Source organism: Psammomys obesus, unplaced genomic scaffold (assembly GCF_907164565.1).
Source record: "Psammomys obesus unplaced genomic scaffold, mPsaObe1.curated_primary_1811, whole genome shotgun sequence".
Lineage (NCBI taxonomy): Eukaryota > Metazoa > Chordata > Mammalia > Rodentia > Muridae > Psammomys > Psammomys obesus.
The window spans coordinates 12,850,596-12,878,326 of NW_026592732.1; positions in this window are offsets into that span (position 1 = coordinate 12,850,596).

Genomic DNA, 27,731 nt, shown 5'->3' on the forward strand with positions numbered 1-27,731 from the left:
TAGCCTTACATATTGTTTGGGTCCTTGAGCTCTAATACATTTTAAAGCTCTGTATTCCCTGAAAAGAAAAATAGCAGTTTCAAATGATTTTAGAGATAGAATATCAAAAATTATTTTTAAAAGTCAATGTTAGTAGCCTATGACAAAATCAGCTCAACATTTCTTATTTAACACTTATCACTTATGAATCACTACTTTAGAAACAATTATGAGTCTTACGGAAGTCTGCAATGTAATTCAGTAGATAAAGGGCTAATGTCATCTGGGTAACAGAGTCCCTGTGTAAATGCTCTATAAAGGGAAACAAATAAATGAGAAATTAGTTATAGATAACCATAAAACATGTACTCCAACACGGATCTTCTTAAGCTAGTGATGCCCATATTTTCATGTAGACTTTGAACTTGAAATGATACTCTTGCCTTGGTCATATAATCCCTCAGCTTGGGTTATAGCTTGTGCCACAAAATTATCCTATAATATGCTTTGTCAATCTTGTATTTTCCCTTAGTATTATACTGCTTACTATGTTTTGTCAAATGTCAGTTTATTGTTTTGTTAGTTTGTCTTCAGAGTAAGCCATAATTCATGGTGTCTGTGTTCTTATAATTTTATCTGCAGAGGTTAGAATTCTGCACAACATATAGAAATTAGATCCTAAAGAACAAAGAATGAATCAGACATCTGAAGAGCTATGGTATAGAGGAGAAGCAGTGAAAAGTATCTAGTGACACTTAGGAAAGAGCAGTGATTCTCATTTGTTTAAAGAAGAACCACCTTCTACTCAAAGCTAATGGGCAAGATCAAGAAGTTGTGAGCAACGTGCTACTGATTCAGTTCAGACAGAGAGTATTAAACTACCCAGAGAGAAGATGGCTACAGAGATGTCAGGTTGATGTCATCAGCCAAGGCTGAGTATCACAATGCTTAGACTTTCACAATGAGATGGTGGCGAGTGAGAGAAAAAGCCAGATGGATCCTGTTGAGACTCTTTTCTGCTGCTTGCTGTATGGCTATGGGCAACTGGTCTTTGTTGAGTTTCAGATTCTCATTTCTAAAATGTGAATATCTTAACTCCATTTGGATCACAATAAGGAAGGAGTTAGATGACACAGAGCACTTGGTGCGCTGCTTGCTATAGGCAGATGCCAAATAAATTGCAGCCATTACAGGAGGCACATGGATCCTAGTTAAAAACACAAAAGTGGGACGCACACCCATGAGTGTTGACTTACTCCTGTTCCTGGTCAACGGTACCATTTTGGAGAAATTCCATATGATTTTTAAGCACATGCTCACTTAGCTATAAAGAAGGTGGATCTTGAAATACAATTTATGGAATTCTGAAAGGATTAATAAAATATGTAATGTATAAATAATAATTTGTAAAAGATGTTAATCTTTGTTATTTGCAATTTTTTTTATACCAAGGTGTATAAAGATGGTTGCACAGAACCTGTCACCTGGAGCCAGCTCATTATTATGTCCCCTAACTGTGTTCTCAACTCACCCAGATCCTTTTGTGTGGCATTTGTTTTGATTTGTGGGTTTATCACATTGAGGGTGAGCAATAATGTACTGGCTACATTATGCAGACTGAACAGGGGAAGGGAAAGCAGACAAGAGGTGGATAAACAGATGCAGAAATGACTTGGCATAGGTGCTCAATGCTAATGGTGAGGCAATTTGCCATCTTGGGAAATTTTGTTTTGATTGCCCCCTAAATAAGAGCTTCTATAGTTTTTGAGAGTTGGGTGCCCCCTCCTTCCTCTCCTTCCAGTCCCCTCTCTTTCCCTTTTCCCTTGTTTTCCTCTCCTCCACTCCCAGAAAAGGGGAGCTCCCCTTTCCCCATATCAAGCCTTCCTGCGCATATCCTCATCCCCTGAGCCCAGGCAAGGCAATGCTGCCAGGAGATAGTTATCCAAAAGCAGGCAATCAAGTCTATGTTAGAAACAGGCCTCCCTCCACTCACCAGGCGACCCACATGATGATCAAGCTGCCCATCAGCCACATATGTGCAGAGGGCCTAGGTTCAGACCATGCATGTTCCTTAGGTGATGTCTCAGTCTCTGTAAGCCCCCATGGGTCTGGTTTAGATGCCTCTGTTGTTCTTCTTGTGTGATTCCTGTCTCTTCAAGGTACCTCCATATTTCCTCTAACATTTCCACAGAACCCCTGGAACTTTGCCACATCCTTGGCTGACACTCCCAACATGTGTCTTCATCCACTACTGGCTGGAGCCTCCCAAAGGACAGTCAAATTAGGCTTCTGTCTGCAAGCAGAGCAGAGCATCATTAATGTGTCAGGGCCTGGCTCTCTACCATGGGATGGGTCTCAGGTTGAGCCAATTAATGATTGTACATTCCCTCAATTTTTCTTCAAAGACTTTTAGTTCTTGCCGTACAGGTCTTTCACTTGATTGGTTAAAGTTACATCAAGATATTTTATACTATTTAAGGCTATTATGAGGAGTGTTGTTTCCCTAATTTCTTTCTCCGCCATTTTGTCCCTTGTATAAAGAAGGGCTACTGACTTTTTAGAGTTAATTTTGTATCTAGACATTTTGCTGAAGGTGAATCCTGTGGGTCACTTATGTATACTATCATATCACCTAATATGTGTAAATAAATGGGCATTTCAGCAGTAACTTTTGCTTATTGATGGATCAGAAAGTGACAGAGAAATGGAGCATTGAAGTGAGGAGGCTATTTAGAGCTCAGATGCTCTGGGTTCCTTTTTTTATACACTTACTGTGGTCTCCTGTGAGCTCAATCCTCTTTTGTTAAATAGATATAACAAAAGCACTAGTATCATGGGAAGAGAACTATATAATTTTTTATGATCCCTAATTCTGAAAATTTGAACATCATTCAGGACATTATTGAATTTCTCTAACACCATCTTTTTGAAAATTCAGCTCAACTCTGCAGACAACTCAGTGAATTATTTGCTTAGTTGCCTAAATGCTTGGTAAGTGAGGTTGTAAAAATAAGACCTCGAGGGACCTCTTGAGGGGATCAGATATTTTACAATGATTTCAGATTTTTGATGCCGAATGTAATTCTTTGCAAGATCTCTAAGAGCTCAAATGGTAATTGTTTTCTGAGATTCAAGCTCAGAATATTGTGCTGAGCTGAGAACGCACAGGCGAGATAGAGTTCTGAAAGGTTCACCACCCTCCCCCTCCTGCATCTCACTTGCCCTATTCAAGTGTTGTAGAAGAAAGTTTAGCTACAAAGTATACAATATGACTAAATTCATAGTTTACTTAATTAATAATTTTTATAATGCAGGTGTAGAAAATTGGAAAATAATTCCAAGTTTTAGAAAGATGCTTTTTGTTTGTATTGACAATTTTTTACACACTGCATATTTCACCATACTCAGTTCTAAAGGGGAGAGGGAACAGAGAGTGGTACTTGGAACAGGGAATTGGATAACAGAAACATCCCCAAGAACAAGGTGTGTAAAAGCGTGGAATGTTCCTCTGACTGTCACTATCACCTTTCAATTGTAAAATGAGATGGTTGAAAAGAAATACACAGACCTGTTTTTCAGTTCTAACTTTGCTCTAATGTTGAATGTCCTTCTGTTTCTATTATTAAACGCTTAGTGATATTTCTCTTTGTGCTCCTAGATAAACTCTATTTAACTTATTCTCACTCGGTTTAAGTTTTCCTTCATCAGAACACACCCATGCCATTTGTCTCCTGGTTATTAAGTATCAACTCTAGCTAGGAAAGTTCTCATTTTTAAAACTCCTATGAACTGATTATCATGCTTCTCAATAAATTATTAGAAAGTAATGCAATGTTTCAAATATTAAAAATCCGAAGCATTTATACACAATTTGTAGTTACAGATCTTCCTGAATTACTTTTCAGCATAAAATTTCTGTGTTTGCCCATAAAACAGAATTTGTCCTTCCACCACAAATTTCTATAACATTAGAGAAAATATGGGAAATAACCCTTTCAGACATTTTTATGAGAAAAAGGCTGTCCAGACCTGAATTGACTGAAAAAAGGGGTCAGCTGGGGTAGGCCCGGTAGCTCATGGTCCATTGCAGTGAGAGCTGGAAGACAGCTAATGTGGCAGTCTTGAGGCAATGTGACATGCAAACTCACTGGATAGACCAAGGAGAAAGTACAACTCCACTGAAGACTAATGAAGCAGGGATCAAAGCATCAGATATCCCAAGACAGGAAGAACAAGAGACACGAGAAAGGCTCCACATCCTGGACGATGGAGAGTCTAATTTTACAAATGTGATTGTAAACCCCACAAAAGTGCAAGAAAAAACATCAAAAAGAAGAAGAAATGATATACTCAGAAACTAAAGAATTTCAAGTCAGAGGTGGTGTAATCCTGTTCTCAAGAGGTTGGAGAATAAGGGTTACTGGAGTTTGAGGCTAACCTGGCTTACAGAGTAAAACCCTATGTATTAAAACAAAATAAAACAAACATTTGGCAAAATCCAACACCCATTCATGTTTAAAGTATTGGAGAGATCAGGGATACAAGGCACATACCTAAACATAGTAAAGGTAATATTACAGCAAGCCTATAGTCAACATCAAACCTAAATCAATCCCACTGAAAGCAGGAACAAGGCAAGGCTGCCCACTGCCTCCATATCTTTTCAACATAGTTCTTGAAGTCCTTGCTAGAGCAATAAGACAATTAAAAGAGATCAAGGGGATACAAATTGGAAAGGAAGAAGTCAAAGTATCACTATTTGCAGATGATATAATAGTATACCTGAGTTTCCCCAAAAGTTCTACCAGGGAACTCCTACAGCTGATAAATACCTTCAGCAAAGTGGCTCTATACAAAATTAAGTAAAAAAAAAAAAAAATCAGTAGCCTTCCTGTATACAAAAGAAAAAAGGGCTGAGAAAGAAATTAGGGAAACAACATCCTTCACAATAGCCACAAAAGACATAAAGTACCTTGGAGTGACCCTAACCAAGCAAGTCAAAGACTTGTATGAAAAAAATTTCCAGTCTATGAAGAAAGAGAAGATTTCAGAAGATGGAAAGATTTCCCATGCTCATGGCTTGGCAAGATTAATATAGTAAAAATGCCCCCCCCCTGCCAAAAGCAATCTAGATTCAATGCAATTCCCATGAAATTACCAACACAATTCTTTACAGACCTTGAAAGAAAAATTCTCAACTTCATATGGAATAACAAAAAACACAGAATTGCTAAAACAATACTCTACAATAAAAGATCTCCTGGAGGTATCTCCATCCCTGATCTCAAGCTGTACTATAGAGCAACAATACTAAAAACTGCATGGTACTGGCACAGAAAAAAACTGGTGGATCAATGGAATCGAATAGAAGATCCTGAAATAAACACACACACTTATGAACACCTGATCTTTGACAAAGATGCCAAAACCATATAAAGGAAAAAAGATAGCATCTTCAACAAATGGTGCTGGTCTAATTGGATGTCTACATGTAGAAAAATGCAAATAGATCCATACTTATCGGCCTGCACAAAACTAAAGTCCAAGTAGATCAAGGACCTCAATATAAAGTCGTTTTTTTTTGCAAAGAAAATTTCCACAGAAAAGGAGAAAATAATAAGGATATGTCCATGCTATCTGTATAAAGTAAAGGGTGCCAGGAAACAATAGAAAGGTACTTTAAAAGTGATTAAAGAAAAAAATATTTCAATAGGGAAATCTATTTTCATCAAAACTATATTTCAAAACTGAAAGCAAAATAAGGATTTTTTTTTAACTGACATAATCTGTGGCTGGCAGATCTGAACTATAAAACATATAAAAGGAAGTTCTTCAGACAAAAGAAAAACAATACCAGATGGAAACACAGACCTGCAGAAAAGAATACAAAGAATCAGAAAGCAGATACAGCTTTGGCCTTTCTTTCCTTTGTTCCTATATAGGCTGACTGACTATTTATAATCCCCAAAACTTATTGGGCTTATAACATAATTTGACGTCTGTTTTGAACTTACGAGGACTGTGTAGTATCTATACCCAACGGTGACTTTAAGTCTTCTAGCTTTATGTCCCCAAACTTTCATGTTTTGAAGTTCCATTGTTAAATTCAGTGCAATTCATTGTTCTTCTTGAGCTGTGATCTTACTTATTAGAAAGATTCTTACTGTGATTATCTATGCTTCATTTTTAAAAATATTGCCTAAGTAAGATACAAGTTATCATGCTTTCTTTGCTCTTATTTTTACCATTTGTTTACCTTGAATTCGTTTTTAGATTCATAGCTGATGCTACACCATGTAAGAAAACAAACAAAAAAAATAATAAAACATGTTTTTCTTTCTTCACCTGTGTTACTATTTTAGTATATCTTATTCTATTTGTATTATATAGCTATTTTTCTAATTTAAATTTTCATGTCAGTTGTTTTCTTTTTTAAAGAAAATTATTTATTTAATCACTTCACAGCCTGATCCCAGGCCCCTCCTTCCTCTACTCCCAGTCCTGCCTTCATGCCCTTCTCCCTCACATTCCCCAGTCTCATTCTCAGAGAAGCTGAGTCTCCTAAGGGGTACCAACCCACCCTGGCACCTCAAGTTGCAACATACCTAAGTGCGTCTTCTCTCACTGAGGCCAGACATGGCATCACAGCTATGAGAAAGTAATCCAAAAGTGGACAACAGAGTCAAAGACAGCCCCTACTCCCCGTTGTTAGCGGACCCACATCATGGCAGGGCTACACATTTGTTACATCTGTGTAGGGGGTCTAATAGTCATCTGAAATAGATGGAGGGAGAGAGCTGTGTTAGTTGTTTTCTTTTTCCTTTTTTTTTTAATTTTCTTTTTGTATTTAGCTAACCTAGAGCACAATGCGGGACAATGATTATTCCATCCTAAACCTCCAAGCCTGCATCATTTCCTACCATTCAGATTTTACCCATTACACTTTCTTTTAGTCATATCTTAGGTCTGGTTCATCTCTCCTCATGGTTCCAAGACCTCTCCTGCAGATCTCTGCTTTCCTACTCCTCCCACCTCACTTCCATCTCCTCCCATCTGGACCAGGATGCCTCACCCTGTTCTCTCCATTGCTCAGCATTGTGGCTGGTTGTTTTATTGACAATATAGAGAACAAATGGCGGCATGTTTACACAAACTTGGAACAGGTTATGCTTAAAATAAGCATCATAATACAATGTCTGGATTGAAACCAGATAGTGGGGTAGAGAAATCAGCAAATCAGCATTTGAATGAACAAGGGTAAATTGTATACATTCTACAAGGACATTATGCCAACACTTTCCCCTTTAGGTCCAATAAAAGGCTCTTTTTCTTTCAATACAGTAATAATTATAAAAGTTATGAAAACTATCAGGTAATATTTACATGTGCAATGTCCAGTTCACATGTATTTGGAAACTTAGAAGAACATATTTGGTTATCTATCCTATCTTGACAAGTTTAGAGTTCTATACCTAAATTAACTTTTATCCTTATTGGTATTACCTATATGAAAACATTTCTTTAAATTCTAAACAATTTAAGCTTAATTGTGGAACTATAACCATTGGGTCTTCAACCCAACCAGAGACTTGAGAAGGAGTAAAATTAGTTACTGAAGTAAATAGGAAGTGCATGTTAGCAGCTTCCAAAAAATTAAAAATTGACAGAGACAGTGTGCTTCCTGAACAGTCACCCATAACTCTCTATAATGTTGGAGCATCATCTTCAGCCTTCTGGCTCAGAATGTTTGACAGACACACATGTGAAGCAGGAACCATTTAGGACTTGCTTTCCCTGTCTTGGCAGAGTTCAGCAGTCGACTTGTCTTGCATTTAAGTTTGCCCATTTTTGGCAGAATTCTGTCTGTCGTGAAATGAGGGCATTTTCTTGGTCATAGCATTCTGGCTGTGATAAAATAAAATCTATAGTAGTTTAAATTTGTATTTCATTAAGAATTTTATTCATGAGTACTGTGTTTAATCCTTCCCTGTCTCCTGCCTGCATCCCTCATTCCTGACAACCATGACCTCATCTATACTTATTGTTTTACATATTGTTACTTGTATCTACTGACTATGTCTCTAGCTTTCATGTGGTTAGAGCTGACTACTTGGGATTCCCTGAAAAAGACTGATTCTCCCTCTCTCAGCAGTTACTGATTTTCTCCTTCTAGGGGTTGGACCTTGTAAGATTTATCACACTTACTATAGAAAACTATTTAATGTCAACAAATGCATTAACAATTTCAGTGTGTGTGTGTGTGTGTGTGTGTGTGCGCGCGCGCACATGCTCACACACTTGAGTGAATGTGTCAAGAAGGGCCAAAAGTTTTTCTGGAGCTGAAGTGACAATTTTTCTGGAATTCTCAGTGTGGGCACTGAGAACTGAGCTTTGGTCTTCTACAAGAGCAACAAGTGCTTTTAAATGCTGAAACATCTCTTCAGCCCAAACAACCTTAATTTTACAATATTTGGTTGATTATTTATAGGTTATTGTTGATTTAGACTCTCTAGGAGGATTTTCAGTCACTCCCAAATGTATTTATAAATCTTCAATTATTTTTCAAAAAGACAGCATCCTAAGAAAGTTTTCCCTCTAATGCACATTTGACAAATTCTATCCTACTTTAATGAGAAATTCTTTCAAAGGGAAACAAAAATTAGTTTTCTTGTTTTACATTAGTGACAGCAAAACTTGCTTTTTGAGACCTTTGACAAGACTGAAAGGGGCTGTTAAGAAGAGATTCTGTGAGGACTTAGAGAGGGAAGCATTTGTGACAGCTGGATCTGGAGGTTTACCAGGATTAAGCCGTGCATGCTGGCGTTTCTTTCTTTTGTGTATTGGGAGAGTGCCGGCCTGCTCAGACATCAACATGATGTCACAGTGATTAGGTAGAACATACAAGCATGATTTAGTATTAATAAAGTAACTTGGTCTGGGCAGATGGCTCAAGGGTGAAAAGCTCACTCTGCAAACATAAGGACCAAAGTTCAGATTCCCAGAAACTCGTAAATGTTGTGTGGGCATGGCCACTGGCTTATAGTTCTATCCCCTAAATCTGGAGACAGGAAGTCTCCAGAGCAAGCTGGCTAGTGAGGCTAGCCCTATCAGCAAGCTCTCAGTGTTCGACTGAGAGATCCTGCTGTAATAGAGTGGAGAGTGACAGAGGAAGATTCTTCATATCATCTCAGGCTGCCGCTTCCATTGTAAACACACTCATGTGTGCGTGCACACACACAGAGATTCCTATTCAAGCAAAATATGCATACACATCGACATACTTTGCACACAGTAAAAGTTATGCCAGAGGAAATCCACAATGTTCAGGGGCTAAATTTAAAAAAGCTGAGGCTAATGAGGATAATGGCATTTTGGGAGGTAACGGTTTTCCTTCCTATATGTGTATTTTTTTTTGGGGGGGGGTGTGTATATGTATCTATTCCCATCTATATTTTTCTCATTTTTGAATATTATGTTTAAAAAATACTATATTGACTGGAATTTTAGCTTCTTGAAAGAAAAAAGGAGTGTAATCCACCACATAAACAAACCGAAGGTGGGGAAAAAACCCCACATGATCATCTCCTTAGATGCCAAAAAAGCATTTGATAAAATCCAACACCCATTCATGGTTAAAGTCCCGAAGAGATCAGGGATACAAGGCACATACCTAAACATAGTAAAGACAATATACAGCAAATCTCACATCCATCATTAATTTTATTGTTGAGACTAAAATACTTTATTAAATTTTGTAATTTACAAATGGTTTTGTAAGAAATTCTATAAGATAAATATTTTCAATAAAAGAATATCAAATTAACAGCAAATATTTCATTTTCTTTACAGTACAAGTAAAAATTTCTTTCTGATATACTGTCTGAAAAGTTTATAATACATTCTTCAAATGATGGCTTCAATGTGGTCTTTCAATGAGAAGTCTCAGGGTTATTAATAAGAGGTTCATCATTTCAGCATGACAGACAATGACTCAACTCTAAGAAATATAATGAAGTTCTTCTGTATACAGGTTGTTTTAGACTTATCTCTCTATTCAATTTTGTGAATGAGCATCAATTAATATTACAAACTTGAATTAAATTTTTAAAATAATCACCATTAACATCAATTATCAACTTACTTTCACTTTCAAATGAAGTTTGGTTTTGACCACAAAGAATTTTCTTTATAAATAGCCAAAAGTAAGCAACATTTTTAATTAAAAAATTAAATTTATTCACTTTACATTCCAATTTTAGCTCCCTCCCTCGTCTCATGGTCCCTCCCTTCCTCCCTCTTTTCCTCAACCACCCAACCCCTTCCTCTAGTCCTCAGAAAAGGGGAGCCCTTTTCCCCTACCATCTTACCTCAGCCAATCAAGTTTCATCAGGATCGCCTACATCCTCTTCCTCTGTGGCCTGGCAAAGCTACCCCACCAGGTGGAAGTGATCAAAGAGCAGGCAACAGAGTTCATATCAGAGACAGTCCCTGCTCCCCTTACTAGGGAACTCACATAGAAACTGAGTTGCCTATTGGCTATGTCTGATCAGGGGTCTAGGTCCTCTCCATGCATGGTCCTTGGTTTGTACGTGAGACTCTGCAGCCTCCCACCTCCCCTGGCCCAGAGTGGTTGGCTCTGTTGGTCTACTCACGGAGCTCCTATCTTCTATGTGTTCTTCTATCCCCTAGTCTTCCATAAGATTCCCTGCACTCTGCCCAAAGTTGATGGAGTCTTTCTGAGGGTGTCTACTGTAGGATCCCATACTATAGAGCAACAGTAATAAAAACTGCATGGTACTGGCATAGATATAAGCAACATTTAGCTACCATGCAGAATAATTTTAAATTTATTTCGTTGTGAAAAACTTTCAGCTTAGAGAGCTTAACTTTACCTTGGAGCCCTAAGTGTTAGGAATGGGTTCCTACACTCAGACAGACCCTCCTTTCTCTGGATCTACTTCCTGCTCTCTTACTGTGATGCAAATCTTCTGGCTGCTGCACCTGGTTCTCCTCTAGCCTCTCCCTGCTCTGCCCTGACACATTACATGGTTCCAGGTCATGGCCACTCTGGACATTCCTAGATAATGTCAGCCTCTGGATATTCTCCCCGCTCCCCCCCTTTTTTTTTCTTTTTTAAAAACTTTTATTATTTATACTTTATTCACTTTGTATCACCCCTGTGAACATCTCTCTCTCCCCTCCCAATTCCACCCTCCCTTCCCCTTCTCTATACATGCCTCTCCCCAAGTCCACTGATAGGGGAAGTCTTCCTCTGCTTCCTTCTGATCCTAGTCTATCAGGTCTCATCAGGACTGGCTGCATTGTCTTCCTCTGTGGCCTGGTAAGGCTGCTCCCCCCTCAGGGAGAGGTGATCAAAGAGCAGGGCAATCAGTTCATGTCAGAGAGAGTCCCTGTTGCAATTACTGTGGAACTCACTTGGACACTGAACTGTCATGGGCTACATCTGTGCAGGGGTTCTAGGTTATCTCCATGAACTTTCTCCTCTACCATACCCAGGAACAGTCATGTCCTTTTCTTTCCTTTTTCTTTCTTTTTTTTCTGTTTTATTTTTTTATTCAAAAAAGACAAAGAACTTTTGACCTGGAAAATGTGGATGCTTAAGAACCACACCAGAGTCATGCCAAAACCCATCACCCCAAGGAGCAATTGCACTGCTCTGCTTACCTGTGGAAGTAAAACTAGTCTAATAAGTGAAAGATATGAAGTCTGACCCAGCCAGCATCAGTCTGGCTTTTCTAACACCAATGGGTAAAAATACACATCCAGAGTCTCTGAGTGGTGGTAAGTCAGTTGGGCAGCACTGAAAGTGTTGAAGTAGAAGGTAGTTGATCTCTTGGCTGGCTGTCAACATAGACATGCTCATCTAATTTTAAAGGTTCTTTCTATATGTGGAGTCCTAAGTTTTATAGAAACAGTGATACATTTAGCGAGTGGGCGCATTTCTTAAAATGTAAGTTTATTGTACAACTTCAACATGAAGCTAGATCAAAATAGAAGCTCACAAACAGCTGAATAAGAACAAAACAACAGCACCTGCAAGGCAAAGCAGGTTGACAATTATAGGTGAGAAGAAAAATAAAAGAATTTATGTCTTGATCCAACCACTGTTCCCAACACTCGCCTAACAATAACTATTTAGTCTTGGATAAAGATATCTGGTGTGTGCTTCCAACTTTTTCAAGGGAGCTGACTGCTCAGTTTTCACCCCACATACAGTGTGAGCTCTTTGAGTCTTGGCAAAGGAAAAAGTGAAGGGAGACTTCGCTCTAGGGAGAATGTATGTTCTTGGCTGTGAAGGAAGTAATTTTGCAGACACAGAGCTCATTCTTTCCACCGCACACATCCAGAAGGTCTTCCAGGAGGAGATTCCAGGAGGCTAAGTCCCAGGAGGTCTTTGCAAACAGCTGCTGGATTTTTGGAGAAAGGCAGGGCTGATCTCTGCAGCACCCTCTCCAGATGAGACTTTCCCTGCCCAAAGCATGACTCTTTACTATTTAATCATCTATTTTTCGTGCAATTGCTCTCTGTCAAGAAAGCATCTTGAAGACCTTTGTGTGTGTGTGTGTGTGTGTGTGTGTGTGTGTGTGTGTGTGTGTGTGTTCACATGCATATTATATCCTTGCTACGAGTACTGCCTGGGATTTATGTCAATACCCACCCCAGCATAGACCTGTTTTAAATGAAGATACTTGGGCTTCCCTCCAGGGCTTGGAAGAAGACCTGGCAGGAACATGATATTTCCAAGAGCCTTATATGCATGATGAAACTGAGAAGCACATCTCAGTCTCTCCATGATTAAGAACTTGTCACAAGCACATTTAAATTTTGGTCTCATGGAAAGTTGTGTGGCAATCAGGCAGGGACAGAGATTCAATCTGAAAAGAGATCTGAATGTATATCTGAGGATTAGAAGGGTGGGACTGGGTCAGAGAAAGACAGCAGGAGTCTCAGTCATTAGACATGTGATGACATATTAGACCACAGCAACCTGCTTTAACACTAAGTTCTTTGGGAAGAGCTCACTAGGGTAGATCCTGAGGGGTCATCTCCACGGTACCCACCTTCTTTTGGGTTTTGTCACATATGCAGAACCTGTTTTTTATTTCACTCTACTTCTTACACCTTCCACTCTTTCCCTTCTCTGTCCTTCATTCCTCCCTCCTCTCTCTCTTTCTATCTCTCCTTTTCTTCTCCTCTCATTAATTCTCAATTATTTAGAAATACCAAATATTTGTTTAACATACTCATAATTAATACCAACAGATAGACACACAGAGTTGGAGAAAGTTATCGAGAGTATTACTTAGATTTGAACCATCACCTTATGGACGGGGCCAGACAATGTCTATAAACAAGTGCAGTGGTTCTCACTGAGGTACGAGTTTTAAATTGAAGATGTAATCCACACTATCTGAATGGAAACCTGAAATCTTAATTCTTACACTCATAATTTGAAGTGTTTCATCTTGAAGTTGTAAATCTGATTAAACAAACAAACAAACAAACAACAACTTTCAACATGTTCAAAATAAATTGGGACCAAGAAAAATGTTATTTTCCTGGATTCTAACAGGATTCAGACAGCAGTCAAGATTTCAGTGTGGAAGAGTACTGTCTCCTCCCACTGTTAATGTATTTATACTGGAAACCTGGTAGTATCTAGACCTTGCAGACCGTTTCCACACTAGGTGTTGGCTACCATGCAGGAGGTTGGAATGTTCCCAGCACTATATTCTCTTGTTCATCTCAGTTCTAAGTGATAAGATGCCTTTATCACCATATGTGGATGATATTCCATAGCTCACAGACAACACATTCTCTATTACTTCTTTGTTTATGAGAACCATAGTCATTAAAGCTCCCCAGAGGAGCTTGAGTTCTGTTTCTTGTTCTTGGTACTGATTTTAAGTGAAATACTTAATTCTCTGGAGTCCTAGTCACCTAATCAGTAAAATTGGGGATCTTTACCATTTACTGACCACCATCATGTCAAGCAGTTATCTCTGTCCTTGTCTTTCTACAAAATCCTATCTAAATATAATCAAATGAAGCAGATACAAATGATACAGTTTGGATCTTAAATTCTAAGAACTCCATTGCTGAGGTCTTGGTCTATAGCTTATGAAAAGACTTAATATTGGTGGGAACTTTAGAGGTCACGGCCTAGTTGCAGGAAGTGGATAGATAGATGTCTGCACCCTAACTGATGCAGGCGAGCTGTTTCCTTTAGCAGTGGTGTATATGTTTGCTATTGGCACAGAAGCCACTGAGCCAAGTGACCAAGGCTGAATACTCTGAACACTAACTCAAAAACTCCTTCCCTGAAATTGTTTACTTCAGGTATTTTGTATGCATTTTGAAAAACAGTATGGCATGTCATGAAAAACTCGAATAGCCCTAGGGAAAACATTTTAGGGTCCAGAGAACATAGATTAAGAGTTTTCACACCAAGTATCTATGAAAAGTTCTAATATAAATGATGAATGGGAACCAGGATAGTTCAATTAGTAATTGCTACTACTGGGAAAAGGTTGTATCATTATAATCAGGAAGAAAAACAAAACTTTGGAGATAATTGGGAGGCCTGAAATTGAATCTTGCTCTGACTATATACAAGTTGCCCTATACAAATTGGAGTCTGAGCCTCAGCTTTTGAGAATTAGAGGAGGTAATGCCATCTAAATAATTATCACATGGGCAGACCTCCTACTAATGCTGAGTCCCCATCTCTACATAAGTCTGCTCCTAGAGCACAAAGTTTTCAGGACAAAAATCTAAGCGGTACCACCAAAATGTCACCAAATCCCATCACTCGGCCAGCCGATGATTTGCAGACCAGCACTGCAGAAGAGAATCTTGGTAGATTCTGTTCCACTTCTGCTTCCAGAGCACTACCCAGCTTTTCTACATACTTTCATTGATGAACACAGACACAGAGGCCTGACCACACAGCAAGGATGCTTCATTTTTCTTCTCCCACCATCTCTCGGGAGGGCAGAAGTGGGTGCCAAATGATGAGATCTCTGTGTTTCTCTAAGTAGTTGTTGTTTATGTATGACGTCTTGTGGTTTTTAACACCTGGGTCTATATTTACCCATGAAGGCTTCATCTTACTCTCTGACCTTACTCTCAGATTGGAACTGTCCAGAAAAATGATACCTCAGGGACTAGTATGAAGTATCTCCAGAGGCGATCACTCATTGTTCACAGTTCCTTTCCAGGAATCTTGCTCCAGGCAGCAGACTGTGGATGAGGCCTGTGATCATCATTTCTTGGACTCTTGACACTGGATATACATGATGAATTAATTAAAAGCAGCATGTCCCAAGCTTGTGGGTAATGAGGCAATGACAATGAAGTGTCTTGTTTGCCTTACTCCTTTGTTTTAGGAGAAAAAAAATAAAATAGAACATTTATATTCAGCTCCAATGCAAAGGCATGTTGATAGAAATGCCACCAATGAATAGAATTTCAGATCTGTTTTATTCCATCAACCCCAGTTAGTGGCAGGTCGCTTATGTTACTATTCACATCCACAGGGGAGGTGAATGGATCCCTGAAGACCTTTATATTCTTTAAGATTTCTAATCCACTTCAAATATTCTGTAGAGTGAGGTGGAGAAACAAATTAAATGACAGAAAATATGTAAATTAGAGTAAGAACCATACTTAAAAGTCCCCTTAAATGTCAAGGTATGTAGGTAGGGCTATTGTTTTCACCCGTTTGAAAGATGAGAAAACGTGGCCACCAAATATAGCCTGATTTGTCCAGTCATGTGAAACACTTTTTATGTGGTGGCTAAACATTGCTAAAGTACCATGTGAACAGGAGTGTGTCACTGAGTTTAGGAATACAGAGCGCTCTCAGCTAATCCTGCTGTGGATTCTTGCTCCTTTCAGTTCAGGTGTCTACTCTGTTGTGATTCTTTCCAGAGCTGCCAACCTGTCTGTCAGTTCCTACTCACTTCATGCCTCTGTTTCTTCCCTGCTAAAATAAAAAGGGGATGAGAGAGGCAGCAATGTAGCTGAGTAAGTAAAGGTTGCCCATCACCAAGCGTGAGGACCAGAATTCACTTCCCCGAACCCGAATGCTAAGAGAGAAGCAATTCCTGTTGACCTCTGTTCTTAGCACATGTCCTGCTCTTTACTGAATAAATATAAAAATCCCAGAACATGAAATTAAACTGGGTAATTTTAAATTATCCCTTTTTATATTTTTTATATTTATTTTTATTAATTACAGTATATTTACTTTGTGTCTCCCCGGTAGCTCCCTCCCTCTTCCTCTCCCAATCCTACCCTCCCTCCCCCTTTTCCACCCATGTCCCTCCCCAAGTCCACTGAAAGAGGAGGTCCTCCTCTCCTTCCTTCTGATCCTAGTCTATCAGGTCTCATCAGGAGTGGCTGCATTGTCTTCCTCTGTGGCCTGGTAAGGCTGATCCCCCATCAGGGGGAGGTGATCAAAGAGCAGGCCAGTCAGTTCATGTCAGAGACAGTCCCTGTTCCCATTACTAGGGAACCCACTTGGACACTGAACTGCCATGAGCTCCATCTGTGCAGGGGTTCTAGGTTGTCTCCTATTGTATGGCTTGATATGTACCAGGCCAAGTACATGGTAGAGACTTTGTATTGGATCCCACAGTGAGAATCATAGTAATGGCACAACAGCAGAAATGTGCTCACTGCCACTCCTTTAGTTTGAATTTTTGCCTGGACCTCCAGGGGTTGAGAAGAGAGGAGAACCCAGTAGACGCAGGGTCTGCATCCCAAAATGTTGACATATTCTTGTGTTCTGCCTCCCGTGAATTGGGACCACATTGCATTTGAAAGTCTCAGCTTAGGAGTGCTGAACACTCTCCAGGCTACTGCAGTTTTAAGGGAAAAGCACTGATCTTCACAACACAGCCATGAAGGTTCACTTTCCATAGGACCCCTTATGGAAATCCCGAGGGAGGGAATTCTCAGGAGGAGAATTTGGACTCTTCTTTTGAAACACATGTGGTTCGTGGAGATCTCCAAGAGTAAGTCATCCATAACAGTCTAGAGAATGTGGAAAGCCTGAAACTGAAGCTGGATAACATCAGGAGAAATTGAAATTGCAGACAGCTTTGTTTATCTTTCAGAACATCCTGCTGGTTCCTAAAGTAGGTTGAGATTCTTTACACTATTCAGAAATAATTATTTCTATTCTATTCTATTACACTATTCAGAAATAATATTCACCCAGCAGAGTGCCAGTGGAGCTTCCTGGATGGAGTCGGTTCCATCATTAATTCTTTGTACAGTTCCCAGGATCCTCCTAGTCCCATACCCAGGTGTCTGTCTGTTGGTAACTTCTCTTCCTATTCTCTTCTATAAATGCTTGAGAAGAAAAAGGAAATGGGACCCCATGATCTGACACTTAAGCCTCAGTGTGTTTTAGGGTTAGGAAACTGCCGCCAGATGAAGGACTCTGCTTCTTGTTACAGTTCTTAGTAAACTGGATTCTGGAGTTGCTGATGATATTTTTAATCAGTAAGATCCTTGCCTCTTTGTGGGTTTCCATGGATCCACTGAAGTCATAATCAAGGGTTGTCTTTTGAACCTCAGACACTACACATGTCTCATATAGCACAAGCCCCAGAGAAATTAATCAGCTTTGAATTTCTGAGACTGCTCATTTCAACTGAGACAGCACAGATGCACAATTATCAGAAGACATTTCCTTCTCCTGAGAATTTATAACAACCATGTTCTATGTGTCCCCTTTAGGCAATTGTCACACACTATCTGGGATGGCACTGAGACCATAATGTCCTTACTCAGAGTTAATATTGCTGTCTACACCATAGTTTTCCTTAGAATAGCCAAATAATGACATCGTGGACCATAGTTGCAATTTTAAATTTTCTAGTAATCATTTTATTATGAACATATGGCATTAAGCCAGATTTAACGAGTCTGAATCACATACTAGGTCTTTGGAATCTGCTGTGCTCACTATTCATAAAAGCACTGGACAGACAGCTCTGCTATCACTCTGAGTCAGATGCTCAAGAGCAGGCATGGTTATGACTCCCATTCTGTAAGACACCACAGTTCCAGGACACTCCTCTATGGGATGCTGCAATCAAAGGACACACAGTTTGTATTCAAGTCCTACCTCTTCAGCTTCTATACACACTGAATTTTACAGGTGTGAGATCCAGATCACACATGAGCCCAGTGATCAGCATAGAGTATGTATGAACATTGTTGAACAGATTAAAACTTTTTTTGTAAGTATTCCTTTAAGTATCAAACAAGATGGTTTACAAAAGCTATGACAGCAGTGTGCGGTACATGCTGTCTACTCAGAAAATCAAAACAAAACAAAAACATCCCACTATTAAAACTGTATTTCAAAGGTAAAAGAAAAAAAAAACATCACCTTGTATCTATTGGCCAGATATTTCCATCATTCAAACCCATTTTGCAGGGGGTGCCCATTTTATATCCTGTCTTTCTCTGAACCCATTCTTCTCTCTAAAACTCTCTGTAATTACTTACCATATTATGTTGTCAGCCTCTTCATACTTTGCATGAACATGGCATCATGTTCTCCTATTTACCAGAAATCTACACAAGTAAACACAGGGCAAGTTGTGGTGGATCTATAAAAATATGAACCCGTTTATTTGAAGCACTAGAGATTTAGAATTCTTCCAAGAGAAATTTTTTTTTTTTTGGTTCAAGCAAAATAGAATAGAAAAAATATTCTTAGAAATGAAAGTAGTTTTAGCTTTGAGTTTCCTTTCAAATATTTGTTGAGTTGATTGAAATTTACTAAGATATTAAAGGGGAAATTGGCTACAATAGAATAGTATCCCTGAGGAGATAGTGAAGAAGAGAGCTTGGCCATGACAACTTTCTAAAAAGGCACTGAAATTAATGTAGCCAGCATGTCTTAGGTGAAGATAATTGGCTCCTCTCTCTAGGTGGGTCAAGCTGTGTAGGACACTAGCTATTGATGAAGAATGCATAGTTATTACTGGGGTTAGATTCAGAGACAAATAAAGGAAGCAGTCCCCAGGCACAGAATGACCCCAGGGGTAATATGAGCTGGGCTCTCACATTACACAGCCCCCTTTTGCACTTGGTGTGTGCACTGACAGCAGCGGTTCTCCCTGGCTCTTGCCTCCTGGGCCTATTATTCATTCCTTAACTTCCAGAAATAGAATGGCGGCAACTCTGGGGTCAGAATTGCTGAGGTTAGGCCAATCAATTTTGGGTATGGTATAGGAGATATTAAATTTTGTTCAGGCTTGCTTTCCATTCTGCTTGTCCATGGCTTCCATTCTCCTTTTTTAAAGCCCTCTAGTACAGCTAAAGCAATGATAAATGGATGAACCAATCAAGGCTCTACTGACTGACACTGAGGTCTGAATGACTGTACCAGAAACAGGGGCACAGTGACAAATAAGGCTGTGTCAGAAGAGATGAAAAAAAAAAAAAAACAGTAAGATTGACGCCAGCATTGTAAACACAGTAGAAGGATATTGCGCAGATTTCTCTGACAATACAGAGTGAGAATAACTAATCATTGTTTGGTATCACAGAAATATTGAAAAGAAAATTTCTGTGATTTGACTCTTTTTGGCCAGGTATTCTCGAGAAGGAAGTGAATCCCCCTGAGCAGATTTTACTACTGTAACATGAGAATGATTAAATAATTATGTTTGTGGATGAAGTTGACAGGGACCCCAGGAAAATATAGCCAGTCAGGAAGACAAGTTGCATTAGCTGATGTATGCAGAAAGCTCACTCAGTACAGTTGTACCAAGTGGGTGCTTGCTATTGCTGATGAATCTTTAAATGCATTGACATACACATTCTCTGTGATGGAATAACACCTACATGGATCCTCACAGCTATCCTTAACTCTAATTGCAGTGTATGTGATGCCCTCTATTAGCCTATGCAAGTGAATTATTTGATACATCAATGAAATGGAATAATTCAGAGGAAACTAACATATAATAAGCTGGTAAACAACAGGATATGTATCACATGTGTCCGAAAATTTTTCTGTTTCAGAAAGAAAAATCAATGTATTTCTTTTAAGCAAATGTCGATTTTAAATTAAAATTCATGTGGTTTTAACTTAAAATACCAAATTAGCATCCACAAAATGATCCATATTATCTTTGGTTGGAGCATCAATTTCCTCTTTCATCTCTAGGACAGTCTCAGTCCTAAAGCAAAGCTTGAACCTTTCTGGTGGCTACCTATCTTTTTTTCCTCATCCATATCCCCATTACCTTCTTTTGTGATCTTTCCCTCAGGCGAACTTACCTTGGTTCCTTGAATGTATTCCACTGTCCTGTCAATGAAATTTACTGTTCTGTCTGTATGGTCTGTTTTTCCTCTGCACACCCCACACCTCTCACACCAAGTCTCCAAACTTTAGTCTGACTTTTTGAATCAACATAGCCATCAATTTTCTTTATCCGACATCTTTTGTTTTTTCAGTGTCTTTGTACAGAACCCTGAACCTTTTTCTTCAGAGAGACCCTCTTGTGTCTTGCTAATGAGATGTATCTCTTCATTGTATATACAAAAGCCACATCTAATTGGCCTTTGAGTGCCACCTTAATATCTATCTGACTACTGATGGACACATACTGGTCACTCAAATTAAGTTAGGTCACACAAATTAAACAGTAGGCAAAATTAAAGAAAATAAAAATGGTTTAAAACAATAGCAGCAGTCAAAGCTCTTACACAATCATCATTTCAGAAGGTAAATGATTTCAAAATGATGGAATGAAAATGTTTACATGGCTTTCTATGCTCATCAAAAAAGAATAAAACAGAAAACATGAACAGGCTCTTCATGGAGAACCCATCATTATAAGAATGGCAAATGATCCATGGAACAGAGAGATGTTAGAGTTTAGTGCTGAGTACAGTGACACCGATGGAAAGCCGAAGGCTTCGCCCCATAAACTTTATAACTACAGATAGTATTGGAGGCTCCCACCACAAAGGAAAAGGTGGGGAAAAGTTGAGGGTTCATTTATCTCTTTGAAATACTTTATAAAGAACAGTTGGATGTACACACGTCTCACCATACTCAGAATAAGCAGTTGACTATAGTGGAATCAAGCCCAGGAGATGGGAGGAAACAGCAGACATAGACACATGGGGTTCAAAGCCCAAGGCAATTTAAGAAAGCTCTCTGCAGCTGCCTCCTGGAGAGTACTCCATTCAAGGGCTTGCTGGCCAGGCTGCCTCTTCTCTGGAACTGGGGATTTACAAAGAGCCCATGTGATTTTGGATCCTGGAGAACTTGGTATGAGAATGAGAGAATTGTGTGCTCTCAAGTAAGTCCCAAGATGAAGGCACCACTTGCGTACTTTGGACAGTCAGCATGGATTTGTGTCACACTGACTCAATGGGCCTTCTTCCTATTGCTGCTCTAGAGCAACAGCATCAGGAAGTTTTGTTTTGCTTTTACTTAACTGCAGACAATAACTTTGCAGCAATAGGAGGTAACCTGATAATCTTTGTGATTCTACAGATCTTCTTATACACTGTTCCATTTGATTCAAAAATCCCATGAGGAAATTCCTTTCCCCTTAAATTATGTAAGGCTTGGGAAGTTTAATGACTTGCTCAAGCCCACAGATGACTAATTCTCTGTAATAAGAGACAAAATCAGAATGGAGGTTTCTCAGAACCAAAAATAGAAGTATCATATGACCCAGCTGCACCACTCTTGGAAGTGTTGCACATGTACCCAAAGGGTTCTGAGTAACTTACCACACAGAGAACTTCAAATTTCTGTTTAATAGCAGCACTGTTCTCAAGAGTTAGAAAATCAGAATCATGATATCCTCAGGGAAACAAAAGGGGCTGAGTGTAGCATGCTAGCCAAAGGAGCCTGATGAGTAAAGTCAATGCTTATGCTTTCTTTCATATGTGGATAGCATATATCCATATACGGAAGTATATATCATAAAATGATAAAGAGAGCCACAAAAGAGTAGAAAAGATTTCTTAAACTGGGGCGGAAGATAACGTAATGCATGTGACATGAAAGGAGAAAGGAATCTAGTAGAAGGTGTAAGGAGACAAGCAGAAGGGGAAATGGGGCAGGTGGCCCAACAAAAATAAAGGCAAGAAAATGCCATCACTAAACCCCTTTTTGTATGCTGGCTTTTAATAAAGCTAACAAAAAAGGAAAAGAAGCTTAATTCATTCTTGCATGCCGACTTCACCGACCAAATTTATTTAAGGGTATCACTCTTTGGATGGCTTTGGGGCTCTTTTGGGTCAGACGTCTACATTTCTGTTAATGTATACAAAGGTTAATGAGAATCCTGGACACCTGAAGGTTTAATCTCCAGCCTAATCACTCTGAGGGTTATAACGTATTCTTTGTCTCTTAGCAAATTTTTAATTTAACTGTATGATGGGGTCAAAAGGCAAGTTATAAATTTGAAGAGATTCTTCTGAGAGAAATTGTTTTCCTGAATGTAACTGAGTTCTTAAAGTTTTTCGGACTGTGCTCAGTGCTAAGTGAGTGAATTCAGTGAGGACCTCAGATACTTATGGCAGTAATGGGAACCATGGTGCTAGTGGCTCTGTCTTCTGTCTTCTGCTTTCTGTAGTATCAATCATAAATAAATTACTTCCTTGTCTCTGAGACAAGGATTCTGCCTGTTATTCAATCTCTCCATCAAACCCTTCTTGACTCTTCTCTGTTTTACCACTCTTGGAGTGACCTTGAATGATTCTAAATAGTAATTTTTCACTGATCAACCTGGCAGCATGATGAAATGAGGGACAAATTGGCTGGCAAAGAGATCAGGTGGAGTCTAAAATTATTCTGCAGCCTGGGGAGATAGCTTTGTCAGTTTGGGTCTCTTCTGGTCATATAGATGAGGATCCCCCCCGCCCACAACATACACACTTTCATCTAAGGGGCCATGGACCTTGACTTCTGTTTAAGACAGTTCATTTAAGGTTAAAGTAGGATGACTGTAAGCACAGAGGTGGGCATCATACTGAACAAAGATTTCCAGGGTCCTTTCTGTGCCACTAAATACCTCTTCATTTGTCTTAGTCACATGACTGCTTCTCTGACTTTGAATTCTTTTACAATTAGTTAGCTGTCACTGGCATAGTCTTCAAAGTCAGAGGCCCAAATTCAAAAACTTGTCATTAGCAAAAAAAAACCTTTTAAAAATGATTTGAGTTTTAATATATCCATGGTGATATAGCAGCGATTACTGTGTAGGCTTGACGATTATTGTTATAGAATACTGATGTTTATTGTCACAAGTGACCACTAGTGTAGCAATTAACATTAGCCACACATTAGAGTGGCCAGCAGAGCTTTAAAAAAAAAATCTCAATTCTTAGACCACTCCAAGTTGATCAGGAATCTCTGGTTTGGAGATACAGGGATGGGTATTTATCAGTATCTTCTCTGGTGATTTGACAAGTTACCAAGGATGAGAACCATTGTTTAAATACTTTTGTCTGCCTCTGCTAAACATATTTCCCCTACTTTCATGTTATACTAAGGAACCACACAATCCTTCAGTTAGAAATATGATGATTATCATGACGGTACAGAACATCAAGCTATAGAATATATAATGCAGATCTTAAGGGCTAATTGATCTCATTGCATTCAATACATAGGTAACATAATAACAGGAGTTTTGCTGTCATTAATCGAGGTAAATGGCACAATGTAATGGCTTGTTGTTTAATATTTCCTATAACTCATGGCCTTTAACAGTTTTATGCAAGAACTTTCGTCAGTGCAGGCATTTAAAAATCATGTCTCACTTTTTTATAAGGATAATTCATCCCGATTAAACAGTTAACAGTATTTATCTTCTTAGACATTGATTAGTGAAAATGTTAATAATGGAAAGACAATAAAAATCAACTTTTGCAGTCACCTATGCTTTTCTTTAGTTAGGTAGAAAAATATGTACGTATATGTAGTAGTTCTCAATAATTATTGAGCTCAGTAGATTGAAAATAAACTGTGGAGTGCTATCTAATATCTTTTATGTAGCCCCATTACATCGTTACTAGTGTGAATGCATCATATACATCATTACTGGTGTAAATGTGGCCCAGAGAAATGTTAATTTTCCTAGAAGACATCAGATTCATCATTGAACTGAGAATATGTGCCAAGTTCCAGAAACACAGCCATGAGGCTTTTGCTGTTGTTGTTGTTTTTCCGTTGGTCATTAAACACACACAGAGATGTAGCTTATGGCAGCTCAGTCTTCAAGAGGGTTCCCTAGTAATAAGAACAGGTACTGTCTGTGACATGAACTCATGAGCTGGCTCTTTGAGCACCTCCCCCTGAGGGGGGAGCATCCTTATCAGTCCAGTCCACAGAGGAAGACAATGAAGCCAGTCCTAATGAGACCTGATATAGACTAGAGTCAGGGGAGGAAGACCTACCCTATCATTGGACTGGAAGAGAAGAAGAGGGAGAATAGGTGGGAATAGGGAGGAAAAAGGAGAGGGGATACAGCTGGGATACAAAGTGAATAATTTAAAAAAATTTTTACCCACCTACAGGTTGGATAACCAGGAGATACCAATAGAAATTTCCATGTTTTTATAATTAGAAGACTTCACATTAATTGCCATGTTCAAGGCATTTTCAGGGGACCTGTCAGACCACTTGAACCTTTCTCTTATACTTACAGATTATGTTTTAGATCCATCTTATATGGGGCTATATTGTTAATATCTGGCCTGGAGTTGGAAGGAAATAGTTAAATCACTGCCTGCTTGTATCCAGTATTAGAATTTTAAGTCCTAGAGAATATTTAATTATAGTTCTAAGAACTTATATTAATACAATTTTGTTTTATTAGTTTAATGTGCCTGCAAGGTTGATGGCTATAACCGAGCAAGTCATTTTCCCATAATCTTTGTAGTTTGTCAGATAATTCATTCACAGTTGTGTACCCATGCCGACATTTGATGGAAACAGCCTGGGGTGGATTTTTGTATGTGTGATTTGTGCCCAGAGACTTGCCTGTGAACAAAGGCTGGGTTACTATTATATTGAATATCATGGAGGCATGTTCATGGGCACACTACAGTATATCTGAAGGGCAGGGGCCGTGAGCCGAGTGTAGCAGAGGGTCCCTCTGGAAACATGTGTAAAGGTACCAGCAAGGTCAGCCTCAGGAGCAGGAACAGATGAGACTCAATCTTGGCAAAAGCAACTGAATCCTTTTGGGAGCAAATAATGTGAAACTCAGATGTTAAATGGATTAGAGAAACCTGGAAAGCTCTGATGGTAGAAAAGACCTTAGGGTCTTGCTAGTGGGGGTGATAAATTAGATTTGGACTTATAATAGGCAAGCAAAATAAGCTCATACTATTTTTGGCCGTGGAGGCTAAGTCAAGTACCACATTATTTGAGATACAAATCTAGTGACTGTAAGAAAATCTATTATTCATAGACTAGAATATCCCCTTTTCCCGAATTTATGCAGCCTACTTCAACTGCAATTTTCTCTGATGTTGGAAAGAACAGTTGCTCACCTGGGGAGTAGACAGAGTTTTATTTCTGTAACATCTCATTCCACAGTCACATATATCATCTAGAGGGAGAAGAAAAAGCTGATAGTCTAAAAATAGTAAAAAGAAAGAAAATCAGATCCATCTTCTGGGTGAAGAGTGGTTTTTTTTTTACTTCCTACTGGTTTGATGTGAAGAAATGACCTTTTCTCAGCTAGGAAAAGATCCGTTCCAGTAGAAGGCTTAACAGGAACCCACTGGCATGATACATGTTTTGGATACCACTTGGAAAGAAGAGTGGACTGAGAAGCCTGTATATGTGGCGAAGATCAATAGGGGATTTGGAAATGTTTGGCCAAGTGCCCCATCAGTCTGAAGGAATTCATGTTTGCTCCTAAAAACCTGAGATGCTAAATTCCAGTGTGACTAAGGAGATTGGGTGATTCATTTGTCAGCTGCATCTTGACACACACAGACTTTTGACAAACAAATCATACATACTAAACTTTTCTGTATCACACGTTTTCTTGTGCACATCATCTTGAAGTCTTATAGGCTGGGTGAGGAATCTAAGAGTGAGCTTATAATAAAAATAGTTATGCAAGGGTAAAGAATCATGGCCGGTTATGCACTGAGTCATTCCACAAATTCTTATGTATTCAAGAAAGTCACCACAGAGGAACAGTTTTAGAAAATTAAAAAAAATAATGTTACCTCATATACCTCTGGTTCTGTATCAAAATCAGGAAATTCACATTGGTTAACATTACTGTCAAAGAATATATAGAACTCATTCTGTTTTCAAGACATGTAATCTGAATTCACGTACATTTGAGTTTGATGTATGTGTTTCTATGTATTTTATCTCAGGTCGATATTCAAATAAATACCACCAAAATTAAAAAAAAAAAAGAAAAACAGAACCCTGGAAACTGGAGGACTGGAAAGTCCTTACTATAGTGTTTTTCCTTCCTCACTTTATTTGATGACATATCTATACTGCATTCAGAAATTCAGCTCTTTATTAGTCCGAGCTATTAAATGTTTTTCACATTAACAAAGGCACACTTGGCCCTGTGGTCAAAGAATACAGAAAAGGGAAAACTTGATTTTTCTACTGTGGAAGAAAGATTGACAAAGTGACAATGAAGTGGTTTGCTGAGTAGTGGAGATTGCTGATGTTTATTTGCTTTAACCAAAATGGGTTACTTATTCTCTCAGAATTTCTGCTTTTTCATGTTCAAGGGAAGAACAATGTGCTATTTTTCCATAATTAATTTAATGGTATGTCTGTGAAATCAAACTATGCCTGATAGTTAACACCAACAGGCTTAATTCCAGTTCTAGCTTTAATGTACAAGGCAGTACATTATTATTACTGACAGTACTGATATGGGAAAGATTTTGTGTAAATTTATAAGAAAAGACTACTTAAGATGTGGATCCGTGGGCTGGAGAGATGGCTCAGAGGTTAAGAGCACTGGCTGCTTTTCCAGAGGTCCTTAGTTCAATTCCCAGCACCCACATGGTGGCTCACAACCATTTATAATGAGATCTGATGCCCTCTTCTGGCATATAGGTGTACATGCAGCAGAACATTGTATACATAATAAACAAATAAATCTTAAAAAAAAAAGATGTGGAACCTCAGAGAAATAAGACGTGCTTAACATAGATAAATCTTAGACAGATGTTTGAAACATTGAACACTCCAGTGACCTAACGAGTTTTCTTTAGATCTGTGAGCCCAGCCTTGTGTAGGAGAAGGCAGGTGTGGAAAAAGTAGGACAGAGTTTTAGTCCTATGATTATAGATCAGAAAGAACTGTGTTCCTTTTTGGCCCATCAAACATTTGTCAAGAACTCTCTGAACATCATCTACTGACCCCAAGGGGAACATGTGAGAGGTGAATCAATCCTATGTTCAGAACAGGAGCTGGCACTAAGTGTGAACGTAAGTACATGTGAGCTTCTCTGAACTCAGAATGCACCTTGAATCAATGGCATGCCCACCATATAGGCTAAAGTGGGCTAGAGAACAGAGCTCAAACAGTTATGTATTGATATTGAAGTCCCTAGGAGCGATGGAAAATATCAGATAAAATGGGAGATGTGTTACCAAGCTGGACGCAGCTTCATGGGAACGTGAGTGTGTGTGTGTGTGTGTGTGTGTGTGTGTGTGTGTGTGTGTGTGTG